This window comes from Camelus bactrianus, chromosome 35 (genome assembly GCF_048773025.1).
Source record: "Camelus bactrianus isolate YW-2024 breed Bactrian camel chromosome 35, ASM4877302v1, whole genome shotgun sequence".
In the NCBI taxonomy this organism is placed as follows: Eukaryota; Metazoa; Chordata; class Mammalia; order Artiodactyla; family Camelidae; genus Camelus; species Camelus bactrianus.
Window position 1 is genome coordinate 2,145,942 of NC_133573.1, and position 19,592 is coordinate 2,165,533.

The window sequence follows — 19,592 nt, forward strand, 5'->3', positions numbered from 1 at the left end:
GGATGGTCTCCACGCTGCTCCCTTTGCTGGTGGGAATAACAGAAAGTACAGGAGAAAACTTCTCCCCGCTCACCCGTGAGGATCACGAAGATTTCAGTATGTTCTTATAGGGCGATCATTCACGAAACACGTGACAGTCGCATACATTCCTTTTTTCCTGAAATGCTCTCGGGACTCTTGACAGCTCGTTAAGGACCCGCACAAGCCCCAGCTCCGCTCACACATGCCGGGCCGGCGCCCTCACCCCTGAGAATGTCGCTGCTGGGCGAGGACTGGCCAGTCCGGAGGGAGGGCGGGTCAGAGAGAGGCGCTGTTCAGCAGGGCTGCCTGCCCTCCCCGCCGCTTTTTATTTTGACATCTGGGGCTGTAACCCAGAGCACACACGGATTGGAGGTGCCATCTCGTGCCAGCTGTGAGACGGGGTACAACAGAACCTGAGTGCAGACACACCGTCATTTGTCTGTCGTGACACTTCCAGAGGGAAGATGCCGCGGCCAAATCAAACAGCCGCCTTTGCACAGAGGGCTTTCCTTTGCCCACTCAGGCTGTCAGCACCTCTGACTGGGGGGTTTCACAAGCTGCAAAACTTCACTTCTTGCAAGAGAACTAACCTGCTTTCCCACAAGTGGGTAAATGTGGCTCTGAGTGCAGGCTGTGACTTAGAAACTGTTGGAACCCCAGAAAAAGAAAGACACCAACTCCAAAGCAAAACCTGAGGCCGTCGGTTGCCAAATGGTGCCACCAGCCTCGGTTTAATTTAGTGGCTGTCACAATTTAATGTATTAAGTTGGAACATAGCAGTTATTTTAACTTTTCAAAGAATGACCAATTTCCAATAATTTACTCATATACCGATCACTTAAATGTATTGAGCACCTACTGTATGCCAGGGAGATGGCTCCCTACTTCACACGGTGTCTTGTTTAATCTCTAAAAAATAAGCCCACGAGGCTCGGAGGGCCGAAGTGCGCTGCCTGCGTCGCACAACAAGGACGCAGCAGAGCAGCATCCGGACGAGCGGCCACACCGTCCCGCCTGCCCACGCTCCCGGCACGGGGCACGCAGCTCCCGAGGGCTCTGCTCACAGCCCGGGGTGCCCGTCGTCGGGCGCGATGCGACTCAGTCTCACCGTGGCTGCCGAGAAGCAGCATTTTAAGTGTTTGAAATTTCAAAACACTGTATCAAATGCATTTCTGCAAAATTCCCACTTTTTAGTTCCAGCCAGTGTGAAATGCTTGTTCATCTGAAAGTTGGAAAAGTAAAAAGATTCTCTATGGAGAGAGTGGTCTGAAAAGCTGGCGGCTGATTGCACAGCTAAAGCTGGAGCAGACACACTGACACTTCTGAGTTCTTAGAAACTGGGTGGAGAACCACAAGTGTGAATTTAAAATAAGTGTTCTTCATTTTAATGCCTTTTATGACATGTCAGAAAATCACCCTGGGTCCCACACACCAACTTCTTAATTGAACAACAAAGTACATACTCACTGAGTGTAGTTCACATCTCACCGCAAGATGACCTTTGGTGACTCAAACCTTCTGAAAACCCTCAGGTTTGTGATTGCTGTGTCATCCCGCGCTTGGCATCTTTAAAGTGAAATAATTTTTAAAGTTTAGTTTCAAGTGAGAATAGGATTGGCAGGTAAAGATGACAAGTTTCAAGGGCAGGACAGTGTCTGGATCGGCCCCCTGGGAAGGGGCCACAGCGCACCTGAGAGCGTCCGCCCAGCGTGCGAGGAGCTTCCAAGCTGGTGCGGGACACAAGCCGTGTTACCGTGAAGGTGCAGCAGCGCCACAGCTCTATGAAACTGTCATTTTTGCAAAAATCATGGACATTTTGAAAGAAAATCAACAGGTTCTTTACAGCTAAACAAGAGAGGGTCTTGACTCTGTCAAAAAGCGTGCAAATCAAACAAAAATGTTTTCAGTGCTTGAGGCTTGTTTGATGACCAGGTTCACGATTACCCTGGAGGATGATGCTTACAAAATGAGAGAAAATTAGGGAACGTCTTATTCTTCAGATGTGAGAAAATGTCTCTTTTTGATGAAAAGGGACAGCACAACTGAAGAAGAAAAAAGTTACTCCCCTCAAATGACATTGCCAAGTAACGCAGTTTCAGGAGCCCAAACGCCATAACTGAATTGGTTGAGAGACTTTAGGTTCTTAGGTAATTAACTCACATTATATTTTAGATTTTTCACTATATTTATAGTGATTTTTCTCTGTGAAGATATGTTCATTGGAATGTTTATCATTTATCTGTTTTTAATTTTAACAAGAAGCATATTTATGGGAGTTATTTGTCAATCTAGATTTGCTTGATGGCAATATTGAAAAATATTGAAATGCTGAATACTGAAAACTGAAGCAGCACCACTGGCTGGAAGAGCCGGCAGGCGTCTGCGCGGAGAGGGAGCGGTCTGCAGGTGGCTGAGGCACGAGTCGTCGTGCACCGAGCCTGTGGAAACCCTGTCCTGCAGGAGCCACCGCGTCACCCAGCAAGAACAGCTCCGCAGAGCGCCACCCGTGACGCCGTGCAGCGCATCTGCTCAGGTGGTCAAAGCCCTGGATGTTCTAAAAGGCTAACGAGTTCTGGTCTCGCTGGATTTAAGTGGAAATGCACTCCGTAGACCTACTGTGGTGCAGTCGGGGGAGATGCCGACCAGAGGGCTGGCGCTCAGATGCCACTGATATTTTTCTTGATGAGAATGGGAAGGCAATGGGAAGGTGGTAAAAGGATGAGTCCTGGGCAAACAGCTGCGTTGACCCCGAGTTGGCTTGCTTGCTACCTGTGTTCTTAGGGCTGAATGTCCCAAGTCAAGGCAAACCTTACGGGCGCATTAACTTCCCATGAAGGCTGCTGCAGGGAACCACGGCTGGGTGAAAAATTTGACCTTGGAGACACTTAATTCGATGTGTGTTAAAGTATCTGTGGTGATTTTTTTTTTAAATCTTTCATCAAGAGAAAGAGTTTGAATGAGTATTTCCCAGTCTCTGAATTAGAATCTGATCCATGTGTCAGAGAGCCTCACACTGAAGACCCCTGGAGTCAACTGTGTGGCACGAGGGACCTGAGAGACACCTGAATGAATTTCCTCCGCAGCGGCTCCAAACACCAGGAGGCACAAACCTTACACGCCCTCAGGGTGACATAAATTAGTGAGCCTGAGGCCGGCGAGGGTGCCTGTCTGACGGCTTTTATTTTCCTTTTGTGGGGGAGGGGCTGGATTCTGTCCTCAGGTCACCGGTATGGGACCCCCTCCCGCTCCAATACGTCCCTAGCCGGGCAGGATTTGGGGCACTCCTCAGTCGTTATTCTGACGTTACTTAGAAGCTATCAGAAAATGACATTTACATGCCGATGATGTGAGTCGGGGTCCTCACAATGTGTGACGTCCAAATGGGACCAAATCTTATTACTCAAAATTATCTTTATGTGATGTGGGATAATTTTCTGAAATGACAAACAAGATTTAAGATTTACATTGAAATGCATTGTCTTTTCGGGGGGACGTTAATTAGGGTTACTTATTTATCTATTTTTCGAGGAGGTGCTGGGGATCGAACCTGGGAGCTTGTGTGTGCTGAGCATGGCTCCACCACTGAGCTGTACCCTCCCCTGCCCCGAAATGCACTGTCTTTTAAAATGGCATTTAAATAAATTTTAATTCAAATCAGCCATTGTTCACCCATTATCCAAGAAAAGAATTTGTTTTGTTTTAGTTTGAAGGTAAATAATGTGAAATGTTCTTACGGTGAAAGGGGGTCCTGTAATAAAACTCTGTGCCACTTCCTTTGAAGAATAAATCAAAGTGTATTTACTGTCAATCAACAGTAAAAGAACTCGTCACCTGGCCCCAAGAATTCTCTTCTGATGGGCTGCCACCGAGAATGACTTAAAGTCTAGAATCTGTACTGAAATCGTTCCTGATGGGTGCTTTATACAGGCTAATCTTACCTCACTGCATCATCGTGGACACAGACACATCTGGAATCAGATTTTAATCACACTCTTCTCAGTTACCCACTTTCTTTCCAACACCTTCATTCTTATGCCCTCTTGACTAAGTTAACATCAGCGTTAAAATACAATCCCAATTCCATTCAGCATAAACGTTTCAGTTGTTTTTCTTGCCTTATTTACTTACATGAAATTTTCATGACTACTTGATTGTTTTAAATTCCCACTTTGAATACCCAGTGCCTGTGTGTGTGTCACTGTCTGTCTGTGTCTGTGTGTCTGTCCGTCTGTGTCTGTGTGTCTGTATCTGTGTGTCTGTATCTGTGTCTGTGTGTCTGTCTGTGTGTGTGCACGTGATTTTCACTATCATACATCTGTCAAGTCAGTCCCAACTTTTATTTGACAAAAATGAAAGGGAGAAATCATTTAACAGTTTATATTATTTAGTTATTGGTCATTTTCATTTAAATCTTAAGTCGTAGGCAACATGATGCATGGTAAAAATGATGGTTTACTGAAATAACTGGGTCTATTTACCCAGACGCAGAGTCACTGCCTTCTGAATGCGATGTTTGATCAGGCAGATGGGTGGAAACCCTCCTGTTTGCAGAGGGGTTACTGCCTCGGGAGCTGGTCCTGCCGCCACCGCGCAGCTTTGTTCAGGAAGACCGGAAGTCTCGGTCAGACCTGCCTTCTCTTTAAAATAATAAACATATGATTTTATATTGATTACTCCCTTTTTAATTTAGGGGAATTATTGCATATATTTGCTGCCTAAAAAATACACTGTTTAGTTTCACCTAGTTTTGGGTTTCACAAAATGTCATCAAAGCGTATGTTGTTTTTGAGACTTGCTTTATTGATTCAACAGAATGACACTACTAATTATCCATGCTCTCGCTTGTCCCTGAAAGTATTCCGCTGTGAAAGGTACCACAATTTATATGCTGTCTGTCAATGACACCTGAGTGATTTCCAGTTTTGGGGTTTTTGTTTGTTTGTTTACAGTTAGTGCTGTTTTGTGCGTGTTTCGTGGCGCACATCTGGCAAAGTTTTCCTTGGGGAATTTGAGCTTCGGGGTGAAACTGATAGATTATCAAGAATGCAAAATTCAGCCCTGCATTGTTTTCCAAGTGGTTGCACCAGTTTATAAACTCCCACCACCAGTACTGAAGGAATTCTTGTCATGCATTCTGTCCCACATTTCACTTTGTCAGACAGTTCCATTTTTGTTACTCGGAAGTAAAATTGAGGCCTATAAATGACCAGTAGGCATATGAAAAAATGCTCAGTATCGCTAATTATCAGAGAAATGCAAATCAAAACTGCAATGAGTTATCACCTGACACCAGTCAGAATGGCCATCATTCAAAAATCCACAAACAGTAAATGCTGGTGAGGGTGTGGAGAAAAGGGAACCCTCCTACACTGCTGGTGGGAATGCAGTTTGGTGCAGCCATTGTGGAAAACAGTATGGAGATGTCTCAAAAAACTAAAAATAGACTTATCATATGATCTAGCAGTCCCACTCCTGGGTATCTATCCAGAGGGAACTCTAATGCAAAAAGCTACATGCACCCCAGTGTTCATAGCAGCACTATTTACAATAGCCAAGACATGGAAACAACCTAAATGTCCATCAATAGATGACTGGATAAAGAAACTGTGGTATATTTATACAATGGAATACTATTCAGCCATAAAAATGAATAAACTAATTCCACTTGCAGCAACATGGATGGATCTGGAGATCATCATTCTAGGTGAAGTAAGCCAGAAAGAGAAAGAAAAATACTATATGATATCACTCATATGTGGAATCTAAAAAAAAAGAAAAGAAAAAGAGGTCACTAATGAACTCATCTACAAATCAGATACTGACTTGCAGACACAGACAGTCTTATGGTTACTGAGAAAAGGGACTGGGAAAGGATATATTTGGGAGTTTGAGATTTGCAAATGTTAGCCACTATAAAAAAACAGATAAAAAACCAAATTTCTTCTGTACAGCACAGGGAACTATAGTTAATGTCTTGTAATAACCTTTAATGAAAAAGAACATGAAAATGAATGTATGTATATGAATGCATGACTGGGACCTGATGCCGGACACCAGGAACGGACACGTTGTAACTGACTGTACTTCAATTAAAAAACAACGCTGTCTCGTTTGCATTTCCGTCGTTGTCAGTGAGGCTGAGCAGCCCCGGGGTGTTTGGCCGCTGTGCTGCTCGTAGGGGAAATGCCTGCTTAGACCTTCCGCCTGTTTTCCTACTCACTCCGTTGTTGCTTGTTAGTCACAGTGGGCCCCTGAGCAGCACAGGTTTGAGCACGGTGGGCGCACTTACATGCGGATTTTCCCGCAATAAACACTGAAGTGCTACAGAATCCACAATTTTTTTTAATCTTTGGATGCTCTGTAGCTAAATAAATAAAAATCTCCTTTAGCTTAAGGGACGTGGACGTCATTCGTGACGGTGCTGAGAGTGTTGGGGCCAGGAGCTAGATTGGAAACGGTTCAGCTATAGTAGGTGTTGTGTGGGGGACTCGGTGATGCACCCAGACCCCCTTCAGCTATAAAGGACTTCTCACTCCAGCTGCTGGGAGGGCTGCCAGCACACGGCCCTCAGTTATCAATCCCCTTTGGAGTTTGCTTCAGCTGCAGAAAAAGCCACTTCGCCTGAGGCTATGTCCCTATTCCCATGTCAACCTGCATCCAATGACTGATCGATATAAAGTCCTGGTCCTCTGGAGCCAGCTGCTCACAGCTGTAAGGGTGTGGCGCATCCTCAGAACTCCTTCCAGGGTTGGCTGAGGTGGTCCTGAGACCGCACCGCGCTTAGCCCCCCCACTCCCGCGGCATCTGCTTCTGCCCCTTCCCTTCTGCAGGTGTGGATCCCAGGAGTGCCTGGTAATAAAGCAATGGCTTGCCAATTTCTCTGCAAGCATCTGCTTCCGACGCAGAAGTGGAAGACGGTCTCACTGCAGGTGAGCTCTGTTAATGGGAGAGAGCAAGGAAATTGAAATGATGGTCGAAGACGACTATTTCAAGATGTTTGGCCACGGAGGAAAGTAAGAGAACTTAAAGGGGTGGTGACAGAATTTCCTGCCTCTCTATTTTTATTTGAGACATGCTTACATTTCATTAAGCAGATACACAAAGAGACGCTTTCTCTAAGAAATACCTAAAAATGCTGGCGGGAAATTTGTTGAACATCTTCTGACACGACAAAGAGCAAAAAAGTGAAGAGAACTCTCGGAGGGTGAAAAACAACGGGGAAAAAACTTTAAGGACATAACGAGAAGGAGCAGCAGCAGCAGCAAGCTCCTGAACCGACAGTCACCCTGAGGGGCCTGCCAGCCCCTGGTGCTCCTAGACCTTTAGGGCTAATGGGCTTGAAGTGAAGACAGGAAAGCGTAGGACCTCCTTAAGAGGCAACATCTGATCGAGACTCCCGCACAAAGCCGGGACCACCAAAGAGGACTCTCACAGCGCAGTGGAACCCCCAGAAGGACAACAGCCACAGAGCCTGTCCCCAGAGCGGCAGAGGTGCAACCAGCTCAGCCCTGGTCTGGCTGTCGGGGGAGGAGCTGCAGCGTCTACTCACAGAGGTTTGAGGCCAGACTTTACACCAGCTCCGTAGCCCCCCCAGATTTCAGGCTAAGAACTTAATATACAAGTTCTTTGTGTAGCACTTGGCTGATACACACCCAAATTCTCTTTAACACCCTAAACCCTGGCCTTCAGATCTCACAAATACAATTGAAATGGTTAAATGCATTTTTAAAAATCACTTAATTCATTGAAAATACTATGAAAAAGAATCAGCAGAAACAACACAACGGTTCCAGAAATACTATAAATTCTTCACTGGTCAGTTATTAAATATGAAATAAGTATGTCTAACACTTTATAGAAAAATAAAGTAGTATATTGAAGGTGTGGCCAAAATTGAAAGATGGTTATCTTTATAAAGGATAAAATGGGTCTGAAAGTCTAGAAATGACACAGGAATTTCAAAAATGATGGCTATAATCACTGAAAATTTGAATTGCAATAGGTCGTTTAAAGAACAAAAGTCAGTGAAGGTTGAGTAAGTCAAAAGATTTAAGTGAAGAAACCAAAAGCCAGATAATGCGGAAACTAAGGAAGAAGAAAAATCTTCAAAGAAAAAATAACGATGACATTTTCCAAACAAACAAAAATGCTAATGTTTCTAAAACACAGATTCACAAAGGAAATTCTAAGGGATATTCTCCAGGAAGAGAGAGAAGCTAATATGTGTGGAAACCCAGTCAGACAATGGCTGTGGAGACAGCAAGCACCATGGTAAACGGCACGTTTTACAGAATCTAATAAAACAAGGCAGCGTTTAGAACGCTGCATGAAAGCGTGGGAGGGACATGATCCCACCGACGTGTCCGGCGCTGACGTCCCTAGAACACCCGTCAAATAAACGTGGCTAGCTGACAGACACCTCCTAACGAACAAACCGGAGTTCTCGGAGCCTAAGTGTCTCCTTGTCGCCCCTATGAGGCATTATTTTGTGCATTATGTATATAACGTATAAAGGTTTCTTTACCTCGCAATCAAAACATGTTTTTTTAAGTGAGTTCAACATTTTCACTAATTTTTTTAATTGATGCTTAACTTTCCCCCAGATTTGGCCAGACTTTTTCAACCTTCAAAATACAAGGCTATTCGCTTCAAATAGCCAGCGTCGGCGGCTCAAAGTGCCTGTGGAGAAGCTGACTCCTACGGAAGCTCATGGGTTTTGTCCAACTTGTTTAGGCACCTATAGATCGTAAAATCGGCTCAGGATTGATTTTGATTTGCCTAAGAAGCAGCTTGTGAACCTGGGGGGTCCTAAATCAGTGTCATTCTGTTGGAACAAAGGCAGTGAAGGTGGGAGCGGGGAGGGAGGGGCAGACCTTCTCAAACCTTTGATCAAGGTTTGCAAAGCTGATGATGAGGAATGGACCGGGACCAGCTCACTGCAGCGCGAGTCTGCAGGGCTGCCTGACGTGGGCCCCAGTCTGCTGTATTTGCGTCGGGAAGCTCTTGTTTTTCTTCCACAGGAAAACTGCTGCCAAGATGCCAGTGTCCCCACTGACTTATTTGGCAGCAAGTAGGTCTGTGGCTTCAGACGTGAATCCACGAGAGGGGCTCCCCGAGTTGGCAGGGCCCGCGTGTGCCTTCTGGGTCAGCTCCCTGACAGGCGCCACGGGTGTCTTCCCGGGGGAGTGCTGTCACACAGGACAGCACGACAGAACTTGGGGCTGGGGTGCCGTGGGACCCGAGCGCTGAGGCTAAATTCTACGTTGCTAAACGCGTAGGAGAGGCCACAGGATGGTTTCAGGAGCGGTTACGGCAACACCGCTTCTGTTTTCATCTGTGATACCGAAGCATTTATTGTCCGGCAAGCACAAAAGCTCAGGCCGGTACCGAGTACTGGGTTTCAAAGAACGGCCAGAACCATGGAGCAGACTGAAGAGCTTAGTACCAGTCGTTTAAAAACTACAAATCTGAAGCTTCCAGTGCAGATCAGGCTTTGTTTAGAGGGAGACTGGGAGGAGGGGTTCCGTGAAAGCAGAAAAGGACACTGGGCACCTTTCTTTTCCCCGCTGCCACCTCCGCCTTCTCCCCGGACCAGGGCCGGCAGCTGCCTGGAGCCCTGGGCGCAGGCCAGCTCTGCTCTCCCTGGAGAGCCCCCTCCAGGACCCCGGGGACAGGAGTGCAGGCTAAACGCGGCTCAGGTTTGTGCCTCTGAGCCAAATAATTGGTGAGTTTGGCCAAGATTCAAGTTCATTCTGAAGCATTAAATCAGTGTTGCAGGCTTGGTTCCAACATTAGAACAGCCCGAGCAGTGAACTGCGAAGCTGTCACCTTCCTCCTCCTGTCATCAATCTAACCTAGGTGACAGAAGCAGAGCAGTGCCAGGGCCTGGCCAGACGGCAGAAATCAGCCAGAGAATCAGAACAGTAAATTTCATTGTTCGCAACTCCTCTGAGCAAAGAGGAGGTGCTGAGGAAGGAACGGAATTCGCCCAACAAAGGAGACACTCGGAGGAGAAAGGAGTAGCCGTTTCAGTGCAAAATGAGAGAGCTGGGGCGAGAACAGAAACAGGAGGAATCTTAGCACACCCCAAATTAGTCTGGGCTGTCAGAGATGTTTCACAGAAGGGTCTGAATCTGAAAAAAAAAAAAAATTAACGAGGAAGAGGAAAAGGAAGAGAGACAGGAAACAATTGGGGCGAAGCGCGCTGCGGCCGGACGCCTGAAGAGACGCCCGCAGGAGGAGGAAGGGCCCCGGGGGAGGCGGGCGGCGCTGGAGGGGATGCGGGACGCGGGCTGCGCGCGGTGGCCCGAGGAGGAGCTCCGAGCCGGAGACACCGACACTTCAGGTTTTAAACACAAAAGCAATGACATTATTACTTGGAGAAAATGTCACTTGTTAAACAGGGAAATGGCTCTCACTTCACCAGAGATGACACTGGAGTGTTTCGAGGGGGGCTGACTGCGAATTACACCCTCCAGGTCCAGACGGTTGTGGGACACAGAATCTCGACCTCCAGCACGTCGCTCACAGGCCTAGGAGGACACGCAGCTGACTGAGAATGTGCATGGCTACAGGGCGCACGCGAGGAGGTGCGAGTGCTCAGGTGTTGCACCCCCTTTCTGCGAATCATAAGCCGGACTGCCTCGATCGTGGTGCCACCGGCCTCCACTTAGGCCCGCGTGTGAGAAGGTTTACTCCTGCTGACACTTGCTGCTGAATGGAAGTTGGCCTGAGGGACGGGGCGGGGGGGACGGCTGGAGACGCCTGGGGGGGCGGGAAGGAGGGGCACGAAGGCCCAGCACCCTTCCCTTCAAGCTGCCAGAAGCAAGATGAGCCGTGACACTGAAGTGAAGGCCAGCAACATGAAGCATGCGGCGTCCTCCGTGCCGTCGCTCTGTCTAACACGACACGGTTACACATTTTATCTTTATGGGATAATAAACATTAAATCAGGCCCTTCCCCTTTTCTCCATCTAAAAGTTCATATGATTTTATTATTTTTAATCGAATTATAGTCAGTTACAATGGGTCCATTTCTGGGGTCCAGCCTCATGTTTGAGTCACACATACACGTACACACACTCGTTTTCGTGTTCTTCTTCGTGACAGGTTTCTGCAAGGTACTGACCAGAGTTCCCTGCACTCGACAGAAGAAACTTGCTGTTCATCTCTTTCATAGATACTAGTTAACAAGGCTGGAACGTTTCATCCTTTTCATCTGACAGATTCTTCCAGCCTCCTTCTAGAAAAGAACCTGCCTCAGGACACTCCACAGCCTCCTCCCCAGACTCCAAGCAATCCTGACTCCGCAGAGTGTCTTCCAGCCGCCTGAGGGGCACCAAGCTCCTCCTAGAATATGGGGGTGGGGGCTTCTGACGCAGACTGAAGGCAGTTTTTCCCCAGCTCTCATGTGATTTTTAAGAGCCAGCCAGTCTGGAAAATGTTGGATTTGTTTGTAGGAAAGGTAAACACTGCCAAAATCAACAAGTTCCCTCCTTAGGGGGCTGTAGAGAAAATTGGTCTCCAGATTAAGACGGTTCAGACTTGTGCTGGGGGAGAAGGGAGCCCCCACCCCACCCCCCGTTAGCCCGGCACTGCGTCAGCGAGCTGAAAAATCTCTGGTGGAGGAGTGGCAAACTGTGTACTCAAGGGGTAAAGGAAATTAAAATTGATCTCTTCTATAAATAGCTGAGACAAAGCAGTTCTCCTAAATGAGCAAGCAGGCCACGAGGCTCAGTGAATCGGGTTAAACGGTGCAGCCACACTGGCTAGATTGCTGTACTCCGTCTCCACTGTGATCAGAGTGATATAAAACGGTTTCATAGGTGATTGGTTACAAGTCAGCAAAAACGCTTTGATTAAAATAGAGCAACTAAACATTTTCTGCGTGTCCTGTAATTAGGGCTGCCAAACAAAAAGCAGGACACCAGCTTCATTTGAATTTCAGATAAACAACAAATAATTTTCCAGTATAAGCATGTCCTAAATATTGCTTGCGACATACTTATGCTAAAAATTATTCTCTGTTTATCCAAAATTCAAATGTAGCTGTGCATTCTCTGTTTTTATTTGCTAAATCTGGCAAGTTTGCCTGTAATACAGGTAAAATAGGGTATGTGTTTTTCATGCGCCCACTCCCCAAAGCACACTGAATTCATATTTGAATGAGTATAGCCAATACCTATGTATAGAGCCGTGAAGATTAAGTGTTATTTATGAGATGAAAATCCAGGCAAGGTTTTCTAAGAAGTTAGTTAGAAGAGTTACTCCAGGGAATTGAATTTCCTGAGATTTCTTCGAGGTTGCATTTTATAACTATCTGGGGAGATTTAAAAATCCAAGCTGCAACTCAGAACAATTACACCAGAACCTCTGGGCGGGACGCTGCCACCTGCACTTTTTACTCCACAGTGAATCCTGTGCTCCAAGGTGAGAGTCACCGCTCTGGACTGATGGCAAAACCTGCCAGCCTGTGACGGCAGAAAACAAAAGACGCAAAGGGGCCAACACTTCCCGGCTGACTGTCATTCAGGCTGCCTCTGCCCCTTCCAGCTTTGGGATGCATAAGAGCGTTCACATTCAGCTACTGATGGGAGCTAAATGGAGAGCGGAGAAATAGCGAAGTTGAGAAGGATTTTTTAAAGTCTAATCTTCAAGTATGAACGGCCCGGCTGGGTTTTAGAGACGCAGCTGTTAAGGGAAGTTAAACACCCATAAATCTACGCTCTTATCAAGGGGCATACGTTTACATTCGCTGTGCAGACGGCAGTCGCAGTGTGTGTGTTTCAAGTCCCCGCTTCCCCATCGGTGTTTCTCCCCCAAACACCAACTGTCAATGTCAGCTGCAGAATTCTGAAATCTTACCAGGAGGCCCAGTCACCTCCTCTGCTTTTAATTCAGGGTGTGGTCTCCTTTCAGTTCCAGTGTGCTCTCAACCACTGAAGTGCCAAGATCTCTAAGGCTAGCTTCTCTGTCACTGTAACTGACAGCCGAGGCGCACGCGTAGCCTGAACACCGACACAGAGGCGTTCGCCGCGCGCTCGTCCTGGCGTCAGCTGGTGGGCCGGGGCAGCGCTGCCTGTCTGCAAGCCTTCCTTGTCAGAAAGGCCAGAGGACTGTTACGTTGTTAACCTCTGGTCCCGGCACTTTCCAGGAGCGGCCAAAGCGAGCCTCCACATCTCACCGTGTACCGCTGGCTGCGCAGGGCGTTCTGACACAGTGTGTTTACTTCCGACACCGAGGATTTCCCTTTGCTCGCCTCCTGTGCCCTGAGCTAGCCTGGATCTAAGAAGCCCATGCATACTTCTCAGCAAGCTGCTTTTGTCATTTCAACCCTGAAAGGGCTGAAGAGTTAACTACATCTTTCATTAAGAATGGAGGACCGATAGTCTCCATACACCCGCTGGTAGAATTTATGTATTTATTTTCAATTTTGTAAATTTAAAAAATTTTTTAATTTTTTAAAATATTTTTAATTGAAGTACAGTCAGTTACAGTGTGTCAGTTTCTGGTGTGCAGCATCATGCATATTTATACATATATTCATTTTCATACTTTTTCATTAAAGGTTATTACAAGATATTGAATATCGTTCCCTGTGCTCTATGAAAGAAGACTATTTTTGGTCTGTTTTTATTTATAGTGGTTAACGTTCACAAATGTCAAATTCTCAAATTTATTCCTTCCCACCCCCTTTCCCCAGTAACCGTAAGACTGTTTACTATGTCTGCAAGTCTGTATTTGTTTTGTAGATAAGTTCTTTAGTGTCCTCTTTATTCTTTTCCTTTTTTTAGATTCCACATATAAATGATATCATATGTATTTTTCTTTCTCTTTCTGGCTTATCTCACTTAGACTGCTCAGTATCACTAATTATCAGAGAAATGCAAATCAAAACTACAGTGAGGTGTCACCTCACACCAGTCAGAATGGCCACCATTCAAAAATCCACAAATGACAAATGCTGGAGAGGCTGCGGAGAAAGGGGAACCCTCCTACACTGCTGGTGGGAATGTGGTTTGGTGCAGCCACTGTGGAAAACAGGATGGAGATTCCTCAAAAAACTAAAAATAGACTTACCATATGATCTAGCAATCCCACTCTTGGGCATATACCTGGAGGGAATGCTAACTAAAAAAACAACTGCACTCCGGTGTTCATAGCAGCACTATTTCAATAGCCAAGACATGGAAGCAACCTAAGTGTCCATCAACAGATGACTGGATAAAGAAGTGGTGTATTTATACAATGGAATACTACTCAGTGATAAAAAAAAAAAAAAGAATAAAACGATGCCACATGCAGCAACATGGATGGACCTGGAGATTGTCATTCTAGGTGAAGTAAGCCAGAAAGAGAAAGAAAAATACCCACTGACAGAATTTTTATGTGAGTACAAGCACCCGGCACAAGAGAACAAGAAAGACTAGAAATCATACAATTATTTCAAGTTTTAGTTCACCTCCAGTCCACCGTGTATACTAAACGTCTACACTTCAAAGCAAAGTGTTTTCTTTTGATGGAATTGTGCCTTATACGTTAAGGAGTGCATACTGGTTAAGTGAACAGAGAAGTCATCTGTCAGCAGGTTGATCCCATGATGTACGTGACCCTCTTCTCTTCCCTCTCTGGGTGTTCCTCCAAGTCTTTAATTGTCCCGTATGAGTGAATTACCCTCAAATATGTATTTCCATCTCTAAATGCTCTTTTAATCTAAGTTACAATGTCATTTTTCCTGTGGTCCGTGGAATATATCTCAATTCTAGACACCCAAAATCTTGGAGAAGTTTGGCACATCACGCTTCCCGTAACCAGCAAGCCGGCTCACCCGCGCTTGTTTCCCGAGAGCCACCACGTGCGTTCTTCCGTGTACACATCCCGCTACCAGTTCCATGCCTCAGGCTCCGTCAACTCCCAACCAGACTGTTACTCTAACTTCCCAGTGGGGCTCCCTTCACCTACACCATTGTAGTCCTGATAATGACACTTCTGGGGGAAAAGGACTTTAAAATCTTAGGAAATGCTCATTTTCCACTGACTAAGAGCACCATGCTAAAGATACAGAAATTGGAGTCCGGGAACAACAGTGGAGAGGGATGCTAGCAAACGCTGCGGAATCTCAGTGGGAACTGTGGAAGTTTACACCCTCTGAGTGTGCACAGCCAGGGACAGTCCTAGCCGTACAGAAACCACAACCAGCCTTGAGTAAGTCCAGTCAGATTAACGCCACCTGAACCCTCTGTGTGGTTCTAACACCGACTAGAGTAAGCCTTCTTGGAAGACAAGGTTCCTTTCAAGCTCACCCACCCAATGACTGTCGTTTAATTAAAGTTACTAGGCATACCAGGACTCCTGGCCAGGCAGAAGCACTAGAAATAAACTCTTATTTAACCAAGGTATTGACGTCATCAAAGACGGACTTTGAAACAGCTATATTTAGTTTTTTTCAAAAAATGGATGCTAGAATAGAATGCTTTACTAAAGAATCGGAATCTATTAGTGAATAAATAAAAATTCTAGAGTTGAAAATGCAATAAACTGAAATTTAGACTTTGAAAGACGGGCTTAACAGGAGATCAGTACAGCACACGAAGGGACTGGCGAACTCGCCAGGAGGAAAATGAGAACAATTGCGTTTGCAGGATAAACTGCAGCGCAAAAGAAAGGGAACCACAGAAGCAGCTGTGTGTCTTCGCGCACCTCCGCGCCTCTCCTTCTGTGTATACGTCTACATGTTCACCTATCTGCGTCTATCTTTCTACATGACATGGATAAAAGCTACAATATATGTAAGGCTCAGAAGAGAAAGAGGGAAGAAAGGAAAAAATTTTGAATAGATAATGGATTTCCAAAAACTGACAAAAACCAAGATACAGATCTTAGAAAACCTGTGGACCTCAAGCAGGATAACCACACACACACACACACACACACACACACACACACACACAAATACCCACAGCTGGTCACATCAAAGAAAAATGACTGAACATTAGAGACAAAAGAAAATATTAAAAACACACAAGAAAAATAAGATCTTCAAAGGAGTAATAAAGACGCACAGCTGATGTCTCAACAGAATATGGACTCACAAAGATGGTGGAACATCTTTAAGGTGAGAGAAAGGAAACAAGGTAGAATTCTCTAGCTGCAAAACAGTCTTCCAAGCAGCTAAATAAAGGGAAATGACCCCAGGCTGTGACAGTGCAACACAACAAAAATGCAGGAAGAAATTTGAAACGACAGAACGCGTCTAAGTGACTGAAACGCAGTCTAATGGCTGAGTTCTGCGACCGAACGGGGAGGACGGCTGTCCTCTGCGCTGGGCGCTCCAGTGCCAGCCGCCTCGGCAGGAACTTCTCTCTAGTATCGCTAGTGACTATCATGGTGACTAGTGTAGTAAGAACTCAAGAAATGTTTGGCAATTGATTGACTAAATCAACAGTCTCAACAACTTTGCTCCGTATTTGAAAACCCAGGACAATAATGGCCATGACTTCCGCTACCCAGATACACTGTTAAGGAAATTATGGATTGCGAAGAAAATCTGGGCTTATTTGGGGGGAAAGAGAGAAGGGAGGAAGGGAAGAGGGAGAAATTCACCTACTATAGCGGAGCTGACACAGAGGGAGGTCAGGGTAAGGACGCAACGGTGTTGCACCCTCCAGTCTGGGCCTGCTGGAAGGAAGATTCCGCAGCCGTGACGCAGGAAAGGCAGGCAGGCATCCCTTTGGAAATGTTTAGCCGTTTACTATCTGTGGCATGTTTCTCTGAGAAAGGCCTCAGTAACAACGCTAAGCACATGACAGTAAGGCTAACAGTGCCCCCATGGCTTTATCTTCAAGAAAGGGGACGAAGCAGTGCACGTGTTAGCAGCTTTGTAACTGGGGAGACGCACGGCTCTCATCCCACAACGGCTGTTGCTGTGAGTGGATGTCGTGACTCCCTGCTACCGCCACCTCGGGCTGCCAACAGCATGGCACGGCTGCTGTCATTCCAGGGTGGTCACAGCTTTCCTATCTTCTCCGGCAAGTTCGGGGAAACACATGCCACTGTCACAACAGGGTAACAGTAGGCAGGTACCACAGGATGACACGGCAGGCGGAGAGAAAGGGGGCAGGCTCGGATCTTACAAAACTAACCACAGCCTCAGTTACAAGTTTCAGAAACAAGAGGTTGGTGCATAAGAGCTTAGACTTGTCAGATCCCTCATTTAATTGGGCCCCACATGCTTGTCCTAGTGTTTGGATAACGAGAAAGAGTGTGCAGAGGACGTGCTGCAGACCTGGGCAGAGAATGACCCCCCCCAGCAAGTGTGCCTTCCTTTAAGCCCCTGAAGTACCCGACAGTCTCGGTGCCGAGTGTCTAAACAATGCATCGGCTACGTGCCTGAAAGCAAACTCCTGCCTGCTGCTAGCGTTTACAGCTTACATTTGGGTTGTCTGAGAATTCCACACTAGTCTGGCATTAACTGAGCTCCAGGAGCGCTAGATTCTTTCTTTAAAAATCTATCATTTGCTCTTTAGTTCTGTGAACAATTTTGGGAAGAACACACGTGCCACACACATGCCATCCTGTGTGAAACCCCTCCCGGGGGGAGCTTCCTCCTGAGGAACTGGCTTCATGCTCTTCCTCAACCAGCGAGAGTGGTAGACCAGTCGTCTGAGACCCACTTCAGCCCTTGTTTACGTCACAAGGGTGTTGGAAGGATTAATTAGTTAACATGCAAAATCCTTTGAAGATGAAGAACGCTGTGAAATTGCTCAACAGAGCTAAAATTCCTCCACAGACACGTTTTTTCTTTCATATTTGTAGAATCTCACCCACCGCCTGTTAACTCTTTTTGCTAACATTATGTACTCAGACTGCTTTTTCAAAAATTGATTTATCTTTTCCTTCATGAGGCTCAAAATATTTATTTATCTCCATCCTCATTTCTCACCGTCTCAGTTTTTCCTACTAAGTATTAATTTTTTTCTTACTGAGCAATCCTGGTGTAATTTATGAAATGCTGCTTGCCAGTCATGTTCTCCTTCTTGCATTTGTGGCATTGACTGGAATTGTGGACTGGAACACCCACAGACCACCAGTGAGAGAAAGAGACGTCTCTGTTTCTAACTCTAGAGGCTCAGACCATGAGAATCGCCCACTTGGATCGAATGTCACGGTCCAGAGGGCAGGGGAGTCCACTTGTGCAATTCACTGGGCAAGAAAGAAGAAATTGCTTTTTCCCAAGATCTCAAGTTTTCATAATAAGGAGTTACTTAAATGTCGCTTATGAGGCTGAAATATATACTCAAGGAGCTCTGGTGAAGCCTCCCCACCCATCTTCCCCTGGCCGCAGCTGATGGAGTCTGCTGCCCACACGCCGGGCTCGGACTGTCCAAGCGGAGCTGCCCCGGCAGATCCATGTGTGATTAGAGGGCCCATTTCTGCTGAGCACCTGCACGCAGAGACCTTCACCTAGAGCACTGCAACTGTTCTACCTGCCTGCCTCTGTGAGACAGAAGCGGGAGCCTGGCGGTGCAGTCCTGGGGTTTGCTTCACAGCTCCGGCTGTGAAGAACCCAGCCGATCTCTCTCCACTACTTTTTTGACACTTTTCTATTTTGATTGATCTATTCGAGATGTTTAAATGTATCAAAGACATTCAGACAGATCAGCTTTTGAACAGAGGTGTTTTTCATATTATTCCTAAAGGATATTCTCCCCAAACAACAACGGTACTGACCAGTATCTTTATTATAAACAAAGATTACCAAACACAGCTGCCTGCCAATGCTTTTCACTTTGTATAATGAACTTAATTCTGCTCATATTTAAATATATGAAAATAATGTATTTTTTGTGCTCCCTGTCTTAAATAGAATGAGCAAAAACCTATTAAGTGGCCAGAAAATCAAATGGAAAACGACCTTAGCACAATATATTTACTATTATTATTACACACACACACCCTTAATTATAACGCTATTATAGGAAAGCATGTTTCAAAAGAAATTCCATTTCCTTTTATTTTTTGATAAAGAAAAATTTGTGCACAATTAATATACACAGTTTGACGAGTTTGGAGATGACACACACCACAGTCTACGCCACAGAGCCCTCCATCACCCCCAAAGTCTCCTCCCGCCCTCCTTTTCCCCTCCCCCACCTCCATTTCTTCCTCCTCCTCCTCTTCTTTCTTCTACTATCATTATCAACATCATTAGTATTAGCATTTTGTGATAAGAAGACATAACACAAGCTCTACCCACAGTAAGTTCTTGAGTGCACGACTCAGTGTTGTTAACTAGAGATGCTGCGCTGTGCAGAGCTCTGGGACTTACTCCTCTCGTATGAGTGAGATCTGGTGCTCCTTGACAAGGACGCCCCCTTTTCCCTCTCCTCGAGCCCCTGGCAAACACCATGCCAGGCTCCACTTTCGTGGATTTGATGACTTTAGGTTTGTCAGGGTGACATCAGTGTGATGCTGGCCTCGTAAAAAGAGTTTGAGAGTTTTCCCTCCTATTTTTGAGAGTTTAAGAGAGATTAGTATTTAATTCGTCTGTTAATGTTTGGGAGAGTTCATCC